Source organism: Cucurbita maxima, unplaced genomic scaffold, assembly GCF_002738345.1.
Source record: "Cucurbita maxima cultivar Rimu unplaced genomic scaffold, Cmax_1.0 Cma_Scf00018, whole genome shotgun sequence".
NCBI classification, from domain to species: Eukaryota; Viridiplantae; Streptophyta; class Magnoliopsida; order Cucurbitales; family Cucurbitaceae; genus Cucurbita; species Cucurbita maxima.
The window spans coordinates 3,713,840-3,725,070 of NW_019272034.1; the positions used below are offsets into that span (position 1 = coordinate 3,713,840).

Sequence of the window (11,231 nt, forward strand, 5' to 3'; positions counted from 1 at the left end):
AGGGATCAGAACAAATGCAGAAAAATAGAATAATAATAATAATCATAAAGGAATAAAAATAAGAACGCAACTCAGTATTCTTCTAGTCTCAAAATCTAATCATTTTTGGGAATGAATTTTTTTCGTTGCATTTCGAGTCGAGAATTCTCGTCACCTCGATTCTATCTCTCACGTAGTTTTGAGAGGGAAACGAAACATTCATTGTAAGGGTGTGGAAACTCTCCTTAACATATGTATTTTAAAAACTTTGACGAGGAAACTCGAAAAGAAAAACTCAGAGAGACAATATTTTCTAGCTGAAGAATTGATCTGTTACAAATGTTATCAAAGCCAGAATCGAGCAGTGTGCTAACGAGGACGCTGGGTCCCCAAAAGGGATGGATTGTGAAATCCCACATCGGTTGAGAGGGGAACGAGACCCTTAATTGAAACTTCCCAAAAATCATAATCATTAAACAAATAATTAACCTAAAACTAAATTACATTAATTAGTGAGAAATTTGGAATCTTGTGTTATCTCTTGGGCTTAGGTTTCCTTAATTAATCAAATTATATTATATTATATTAAGATTAGAGTAATTAATCCAAAGAGATGCTTTATGTTATAGTTTAATTGAATTTCTTTAATTAAAATTGTTTAAATTATTCTTGCTCATAGGTTATATTAAAAGATTAAAATATAGTTTGGTTCCTAAAAAAATATCTTCATTTTTAATTTAATTCTTAAATTTCAATGAAAATTTTGAATAAAAAGTTAACAAAATGCAAATTTTATTTTATTATATAGTTTAACATGTCATAATTAATACTCATGAATATATATTGATATTTTTTAATATAAATAAAAAAAATCCAATTAAAAGAAAATTTTGGATAGCTATAAAAAAAATTAAAAATAAGAATAAAATAATATTTAAAAGACAGGAATAAATAGATAAGTAGAAGCAAAAATTGAATAATAATAATAATAATAATTCCGTACGTAAAGGAGCTTTAAAGGCCTATATTCACGTTCACTCCTTATGCTGTCATGTCTCCACATTATCCATATTTTAATTATTATTATTATTTATTTATTTATTTATTCCTTTCATAATTTCTTATTTATTTTAATATTATATCACTTTTTTTTAATTTATCTTATCTTTTTAAACTTTATTAAAGTAAATTGAGTTATTATATTTTTATTTATATAACGCAATATAGACTTAAAAATAATTAAAAATAATATTTTTTGGAAGAAAGTTAATATTTGGTTTTTATGGTATCTTTTGTAGTTTAAAANTTTTAAATAATTTAATAAAATATTCATAAATAATTAAAAAAAAAAAAAAAAAAGCTAATTATTTTAATTCCGAACCCTCCACTTCAAAAGGACATTTTCGTACTTTCATTTTCCACGCCATTTGATTTTCATTATTATTATTTATTTATAATTTTCTTCCAGAGCTCGATTCAAAAACGGTGGCGTTTTGGTGAAATGGGCAATAGTTTAATGCATTGTTTGGGTTGTGTTCTTCCTTGTGGAGCTTTGGATTTAATCCAAGTGGTTCATCTTAACGGCCATGTCCAACGATTCTCTCCGCCACTCCTCGCCGGAGAGATCCTCAACTCCAATCCTTGCCACATCCTCACCACTCCCTCCTCCGCCGTTTCACCCTTCTCTCCCCTCAATCTCACCTCCGACGTGGCGGTATTTATTTCTTGATTCCCGCCAGTTCCGACCATCGGAAGGCTCCCAAAAACCTCTCCTCCCCCAACTCCGCCGTTTTCCCGGACTCCAACGTGGATGTCATTGTCTTGAAGAAGCCCAAATCCGGCAGACGGGATCGCCGGAGAAGCCGTTCGTGTGGCGGCGCGTGGCAACCTCATCTACTTAGCATCAGTGAAGATCAATGAATACCCAAAACACCCTCCTCTTACAGATCATTGATATTCATTTGTAATTATAGCTTAATTACAAAAATCTCCCTAAACTTCTAATCCATTATTCCAAATTAAATTTTAATGCTTATTTTTATTATTTTAATCATTTTTATTGATATAATAATGTTTTTCTTCATAGTTTTTTTTTTTAAAAATAAAAATATATTAAATCACTATAAACGTTCAAACATATTTTAGTGAATAAAGCTCAAAGTTCGATAATTCGAACTTCCACTCGTTAAACCTGAAAAAATGATTATAAATTATTATTAAATTAAAATATATTAAATGGAAATGCGTAGTTATGGTTGAATAATTAATAATTATATAATTATTTTTTTATGCCAATAATTATAATTAAATGCATGGCTTCAGCTCCTTAATACATGGAAGACCCGATAACATGATCATGTTTCTAATTATAAAATAAATATATAAATTATTCTCAACTTATTTTCTACTTTCCAATTGAAATAATAATTTAAAATCTAATTTAAATATATATTTTCTACTAATGTGTATATGTATTTATAATTTTTAAATTTTAATCAAATTATTAAAAATAAATAAATTATAATTTTGAAATGACTGAAAATGACCCTTGCTAAGTTCGATGGTATTGAAGTGAAGTGGGTATCCTCGTCAAGTTATGTTTATCCGGATAAGATGAAACGAATTTTATAAGATTATGACGTTTTTAGTACAGAGAGATTTAAATATATGGCTTTTTAATTGAAAATAAACGTTATTACTATCGAGTTTCATACTAAAACGTTATCATGGTTCCGACTTTATACCACATGCACATAGCGTCTTCAATGTGCAGCTCGATGTTACCTAGCCACCTAACATAAATTGTTTCAAGCAAAACACACTGAACCTTGTTGGTATAAGTAATAACTTTCTTAGCAATCCTATTTTCAAGATCGCTCTCATTTGGATATGATATCGGTTCATTTATATACCCCTTATTTATTTTGAGTCATTGCTAACAAATATTGTTCTCTTTAGTCCGTTACGTCCAAACAATTTTAAAACGCTACACCCTTTTAAGAAATGTTTCATTCCCCCCTTCAACGGATATGGGATCTCAGAATCCATCTCGTTGGGGACCCAACATCCTCATAGGCTTTGATACCATTCGTAATAGCTCAACCCCACCGCTAACAAATATCGTTCGCTTTAGCTCATTACGTATCGACGTCTACCTCGTAATTTCAAAACGCATCTACTAGAGAGAAGTTCCCACACGTTTATAAGAAATGTTTTGTTCTCCTCTCCAACTGAGGTGAGATCTCAGAATTCACTCAATTAGGGGCCTAGCGTCCTCACCACCCGCGTCTGGCTCTGATGCCATTTGTAATAGCTAAACCTCATAGCTAGCAAATATTGTTCTCTTTAGCCCATTACGTATCGACGTCTGTCTCACGATTTTAAAACGTGTCTACTAGAGAGAAATTCTCACACCTTTATAAGAAATGTTTCCTTTTCCTCTCCAACCGAGATGGGATCTCAGAATCCAACTCCTTGGAGGTCCAACGTCCTCACTACCCATGTATGACTCTGATACCATTTGTAATAGCTCAACCCTGCCGTTAACAAATATTATTCGTTTAGCCCATTACGTATCGCCCTTAGTCTCACGATATCGACCTCCTTGGAGGCTCAACGTCCTCACTGCCCATGTCTGGCACTGATACCATTTGTAATAGCTCAACCCCACCGCTAACAAATATTGTTCGCTTTAACCCATTACGTATTGCCCTTAGCCTCACGATTCTAAAACCCGTCTGCTAGAGAGAAGTTCCCACACTTTTATAAGAAATGTTTCGTTCCCTTCTACAACTAGAGTGAGATCTCCATTAACTAAACGTATATTTTTCGTTTTTGTGTCAACCCTAAATCCCCGTCCTACTCACATGATATATGTGTGAATTTTTTAATAAAAAATTATATTAATAAATAGAAACTATCTATTAAAAAAATTAATTGAAATGAAATTTTTTATTAAACAAAAAATTATATACAAGGGAGAAAAATTCAATTGTTGTTATAGGGCTTTATATCCACAGAAAATGACTCCTCCATGAGGCATCGAAAATCATCTAGAAGATCCTCATCGTCGCCGATTGTCCGCTGCTGAACTACTAGCATTGCGACGGCGCCGCTGAAATCGGTGGAGGCGAACATGTCTCCGATGATGCCCAGCTCAGGGTACTCGTTCCACTCGTTCAACCCCATGAACAGCTCCGACTCGCCGTCGTGGCGCCGCCCCACCAACATGAGATCATAATTCTGTTCCATTGTTCTTATCACGTTGATCAACCCAACGCAATCTTTCACCATTTCCTCTTCATAAACACAGTGCTGAATCACTGAGGTTTCCATTATCCTCTTGAACTCGTTTAACATCTCTGAATCAAGAATCAATTCCGCCCTGTGTTCGGTCTTACTTTCCAGTAGCAGCTACCGGACCACCGTGAGCGCCACCATCGGATGCTCCGCCATGCGAGTGGCATACGCCAATGCCTCTCGATCGTCCGCCCCTTCCACGAAAAGCATTCCCACCTTATACAAATTTGTTGAGATATGATTCAAAATATTAAAAAAGATATGATTTAGAGGAATGGAGATATGATTCAAATATTCAAATTACCAAGATTCTAGGAGATTGTTAGTAGATTTGAATTTTTCTACATTTCCATGATTTATTATTTCTGGTCCAGTGTATAAGCTATAAATACGGGAATTGTGTAACCCTCCAAGCATCAAGTGAGTAGACAATAATACAACATTCATCTATTCTAATCTCTTTCAATATCCCTTTTTCCAACAATTTTGGTATCAAAGCCAAGTTCGTTCGACACGAGGGCGAGTGATTATTTTCTTTCACAAAACAAAAATGGCAGTAGCTGGCTTTTCTTCCTATGCACCGTTGTTACCGATCTTTAATGGTGAGAAATATGAGTGGTGGAGCATCAAGATGAAGACCTTGCTCAGATCGCAGGAGCTATGGGACTTGGTGGAGCACAGGTTTGTTGATGTATTAGAACCCACAATAGAAGAAAATGAGAGAATAAGAGAAATCAAGAAAAACGATGACAAGACTTTATTCATTATTCAGCAAGCAGTTCATGAGACTATTTTCTCACGAATTGCAGCAGCAACCACATCAAAGCAGACATGGTCAATTCTACAGAAGGAGTTTATTGGAGATTCAATGGTCATGACAGTGAAATTGCAATCTCTAAGACGTGATTTTGAAACTCTACTCATGACGAATGGCGAATCAATTGCTGATTTTTTGTCAAGAGCAATGACAATAGTCAGTCAGATGCGTACCTATGGAGAGAAAATTTCAAACGAAACAATTGTTGCAAAGATGTTGAGAAGCTTGACTCCAAAGTTTGACCATGTGGTGGCTGCCATAGAAGAAGCTAAGAATCTATCCATACTCACCGTTGATGAATTGATGGGCTTGCTTCAGGCCCAGAGACAAGAATCAATAGAGCATCAGAAAGGAACGAAGAAAAGGAACTGCATGTGAAGGAGACAACCAACAACGAAAACAACAAAAGAGAAAATATTAATTTAGCAGGTAGAAGAGGAGGATTTCGCAGCTTCCATGGTGGTTGTGATAACAGGGGTAGATGGAGAAGTGATGGACAGAGACAATTCAATGAACAAAGGAATGTCATACAGTGTTACCATTGCAGAAGGTATGGGCACACAAAATCGGATTGTTGGTATAAAAATCAACGAATGAATTTTGCAGCAGAGAATGAAGAAGAAGAAGAAAAGCTGCTTATGGCGTGCATGGATACTAATCCAAAAAAGGGTGACTTATGGTTTGTTGATAGCAGATGCTCGAACCATATGACAGACACCAAATCTTTATTCAAAGAGCTTGATGAGACGCAAAAAATTAAGGTGCAACTTGGAAACACAAAAGAGATGCAAGTTGAGGGAAAAGGTACAGTGAAAGTCGAAACCAGTCATGATAAGATAAAACAATTAGATAATGTTCAATTTGTACCTAATTTAGGGTATAATTTATTGAGTGTTGGACAATTGATGACCAGAGAACATTCAGTTCTATTTGATGACAACACATGTGTCATTACACATAAGAAATCAGGCCATAAAGTTCAAATTGTCATGACTTCAAATAATATGTTTCCACTTAATATTTCTAACCTAAAGGATTTTGCTTTTGCTGCTATCACGAAAGATGACTCCACATTATGACATCTCAGATATGGACATCTTCATATGAATGGCCTGAAAATACTCAGGAATAAAGGTATGGTTTTCGGATTACCAAGAATTGACTCAACTAATTTATGTGAATGATGCATTTATGGCAAGCAGACTAGGAAGTTATTTCCTATTGGAAAAACTCGAAGAGCTTCACATTGTCTAGAACTATTCATTGATGATTATAGTCGCATGAGCTGGGTTTACTTCCTACAACGTAAGTCAGAAACTTTTCAGAAGTTCCAGATTTTTAAACCAATGGTAGAGAACCAAAGTGGCTGTCACATTAAAGTTCTTCGAACAGACAGAGGTGACGAGTTCATATCTAAAGAGTTCAATCTATTTTGTGAAGAAGAGGGCATCCAAAGGGAATTAACAGCTTCCTACACTCCAGAACAAAATGGAATCGCTGAACGAAAAAATCGAACTATTGTGGTGATGACAAGAAGTATGTTACAAGCAAGAACACTTCCAAACCAATTTTGGGCAGAAGCCGTAGCAACATCGTTTATCTATTAAACATCTCACCAACAAAGGCGATTATGAATCGAACTCCTTATGAAGCATGACATGGAAGGAAACCAAGTGTAAGTTATTTACGAATCTTTGGTTGTGTTGCTTATGCTTTGAAACATCCTCAAATTCGTTAGAAGCTTGATGAAAAATCTGAAAAATGTATTTTCATTGGCTATTGTACTCAATCAGAGGCATATAAATTATACAACCCCATCAGTGAAAAGATTTTAGTTAGAAGAGATGTAATATTTAATGAAAACGTGAGTTGAGATTGGAGTAAAGAATAGGAGCAGCAAAAGATTACAGTTGAAGTTTCTCCAAATGAAGAGACAAGGGTCAACTCCAGTGCATCTCCTAGTGCCTCCACTGCAACACAAAATGTGTCAAATTCATCATCTTCAGCATCATAAACAGCGATTCTTCTCTTGAAGAACTTTCAGATGAGACACCTCCAAGGAAGTATAAATCTTTAACTGACATCTATGCATCATGTCAATTTGCTCTTACTATTTCAGATCCTATGAGTTATGAACAAGCAGCTGAAAAAGAAGAGTGGAAGAAAACCATGGTAGAAGAGATGCAGTCCATTGAGAAAAATGAAACATGGGAGATGGTTGACTTACCAAACGAAAAAAATGCAATCAATTTGAAATGGGTGTTCAAGACAAAATTTGCATTAGATGAAAGCATACAAAAGCATAAGGCCTGTCTTGTAGCAAAAGGGTATGCACAACAACAAGGTATAGATTTTGAAGAAACTTTTTCTCCAGTAGCTCGTTTTGAAATTATAAGAACTATTCTAGCATTAGCAGCAGAATTGCGATGGTCGGTTTATCAGTTTGATGTTAAGTCAACATTTCTTAACGGAGATTTACAAGAAGAGGTTTATGTAGCACAACCAGAAGGATTCATAAAGAAGGACAAAGAAACAAAGGTATACAAGTTGAGAAAGGCACTATACGGATTAAAGTAGGCCCCTCGAGCTTGGTACAGCAAGATTGATGAGTATTTTCAAAAGAAAGAATACATGAGAAGTGAGAATGAGCCTACTTTATATGTGAAGAAGGAAGGTAAAAGTGATTTCATCATTATTTGCCTCTATGTTGACGATATTATTTACACTAGCTCTTCTAACTCTCTTTTGGATAAATTTAAGTCTCAAATGATGAGTGAATTTGAGATGTTAGATATGGGTTTATTACACTATTTTTTTGGTCTTGAAGTATATCAAGTTGAGGATGGAATGTTTATTTCACAAAGAAAATATGTCAAAGATATTATGAGTAAATTTGGTATGCTTAATTGTAAGCCTGCAGCTACACCTATGAATATTAATGAGAAATTACAACATGATGATGAAGCAGAAATGACAAATGCTAGAAAGTTCAGGAGCTTAGTTGGCGGATTAATTTATTTAACTCACACACGACCCGACATTGCATTTCTGGTTGGTATTATTTCTAAGTTTATGCAACATCCTTCAAAGGTTCATTATGGAGCAGCAAAAAGAGTCTTACGTTACATTGCCGGAACTATGGAGTATGGAATTTGGTATTCTAAATCCTCTAATTTCAAACTATATTGATTCACTGATAGTGATTGGGCAGGATCATTAGATGATAGACGAAGCATTTCAGCCAATGTTTTCACTTTAGGGTCAGGAGCGATCACTTGGAGCTCAAAGAAGCAAGCAACAGTGTTGTTGTCAACGTCAGAAGCAGAATATGTTGCAGCAACTTCAGCAGCGTGTTAAGCTATTTGGCTAAGAAGAATGTTAGCTTATCTTCAACAAGAGAAAAAAGGGGCAACAAAGATATTTTGTGATAATAAAGCAACTATTTCTATGATAAAGAACCCAATGTTTCACAGTAGAACAAAACATATTGAACTTCGACATCACTATATTCGTGATCTTGTTGCAACCGAAGAAATTGTCTTGAAATATTGCTAGCAAACATACTTACCAAGGCTTTGTCAAAAGAAAAGTTTTGCTACTTCAGACGATTACTTGGCATTTGCGACTTTGAATCAAGGGAGAGTGTTAAGATATGATTCAAAGTATTCAAAAAAATATGATTCAGAGTAATTGAGATATGATTCAAATATTCAAACTACCAAGATTTTAGGAGATTTTAGGAGATGGTTAGTAGATTTGAATGTTTCTAGATTTGAATGTTTCTAGTAAGTGTATAAGCTATAAATATGGGAATTGTGTAACCCTCTAAGCATCAAGTCAGTAGACAATAATAAAGCACTGCAGCATTCATTTATTCTATCTATTCTTATATCTTTCACTATCCCTTTTTCCAACAATCTGCTCTATTCATCATCGACATCGTCGCCGTGCTCTGCAAGCTCACACGATCAATCAAGATCCCAACCGAACAAGGATCCTTTGACAAAATATTCTTGTTCACTCCCCTTATTTGATTCATCGATTCCACAATACCATTCATCGTCCTCCACTCGTGAAACGGTACAATCACCATTGCCACCCGTTTCTCCCACGCTAACATACACACATCGTCGTGCATACTAACGTAGGGAGCTATGGATGTGAAGGCATTCATTGAAACCTAATCACACCCGAATAGAAAACAACATTAGATAATTAACGTCGAGTCAAAATCGAATTAAAAAATATATGTTGATGGGTCATGATAAATTAAACAACTTTATCGTAATTGTTTTTCTGGTAGATTTGGAAGGCGTTGACAATTGGATCGAAACGTTGGGAGTCATGATGACTACCATTGTGATGATCGATAAAGAGTGGAGAGGCTCGACCCGTGAGTTGGATGAGATGGAGAAGGTAGAAGTAGATAGGGCTTTTGAGGGTGGGATTGGAGACCTCAAGCAAGTTGATTATGGAGGGAGTGTTGTCATGGTGGTGGATACAAACCAACAACCGCAGCTCCCCGCTAGGTCTAGCATGCTTGATTGTCGTCCTCCTCCTGATACTCGATTTGTATTTCTTTGATGGGATGTATATAATTTTCACTATTGGTGATATCGTCCCTGTTACTACCATCATCGCTACCACTATCATAGCATACGATTTCTGATCTATCATCTGTACAACTTTGAAATGTGGTACTAACGATACTTTTATTAATTTAACGAAGAGGGCAGTCGTGAGAGAGTTACAAAGAGGAGCATGGCATGTTGGAGAACGAGAATATCGGCGATGCCTTGCGTGCTCATGATGAGTCCGAGCGATAACGAATCAACCAAAGGCATTTTGCAATACAAAGAAGGCAGCACGGTCCCAATCGACTTCCCTAGAAAGCTCCCTAACGCCAACACTTGAACAATCCAAGCGCTCCTCATATTTATCTCCGAAAGATTGATCTTAGCCCCACTTATCACAAAGTAGCACGGCAGCATAATGGAGGAGTCAAGTTTATCCACCAACGCCGTGCCAAGTGGCGGCCCATCAGGCACAGCCAGCCCAAGAATCATCGGCCCCAACATAAAATGCTGTCCGACAAACTCACTAAACAAAGCACAAAACAACAACATTAAAAACACCAAAAGCACGTAGTCTTCTTTGATGACTCTCCCGGAGTTATTAGTTTGTTCAATGATCCATAACATAATAGGCCGCAAAATGTAAATCACAAGAATAATCATGCAAACAATGCAAAGAGCAATCCATGGCAATGCATCTTGTTATCGGTTTGACGTTTGTTGCACCATGAACCCGACAACCGATGCAATCCAACTCAACATCCCACTAATCATCGAAGACGAGAGAGCAAGACGACCGATATCGGAGTTTAGAAGATTGGTATCGGCTAAATAACAAGCGATAACATGAAAAGAACTCGAGGCTTGAAACACTCCAATCACGGTGAGGGATTTTTTTCAATTGTAAGTCCATGTCGATCGAATTCTTTAAATATGATGCTAATGTGAAGTTGATAAACAATGGCGATATAAACGCTAAAACTCCAATCACCATAGCCTTTCTTCCCGTTCTTTGAATTATGGTTAAATCCATTTTAACTCCAACGAGAAACATGAACACTAAGCACCCGAAGAACGCAAACGTTTCGGAAAAGTAGAAGCTTTTGAATGGAAATATTGCCTCCAAAGTCGGACTATCGCCGCGGTAAAACGACGGCCCGAGCATGAGACCGACCTACAAACAAAACCTAGATATCAAAATCAAAGAACATAAAAGATTGAGTTTGTTCGTGAAGTTACCAGCATTTGAGAAATGAACGAGCTTTCGCCCAGAGGAGTGAGAATGCATGGTAAAAGAGAGGTAAGAAGGGAGGAGAGAGAAAGTTGAGCAAGAAGAATGGAGCTTCCATAGGAGAAAGGGGTGTCGCCAAAGAAGATGCCTCATGATTGGTAATTGGAATTAGGCTGGCATACCCAGCTTCCATTATGAGCTACTTGAGTACTCATTTTTTAGCCTTCATGACGTTTAAAGTATCTGTTTGTATTGCAAAATTGCTTCAATAATCTGTGGTTAATTGGGTTTAATCATTCTAAACCACGTATTTTCCCTTTGCCAACTTCAA

At 36.1% G+C, this 11,231-nt stretch overlaps 1 pseudogene; it reads right to left on the reverse strand.

Annotated features, from left to right (window-relative positions):
- Positions 1-3,966: 3,966 nt before the first annotated feature.
- Positions 3,967-11,115, reverse strand: LOC111493260 (annotated as a pseudogene).
- Positions 11,116-11,231: the final 116 nt, after the last annotated feature.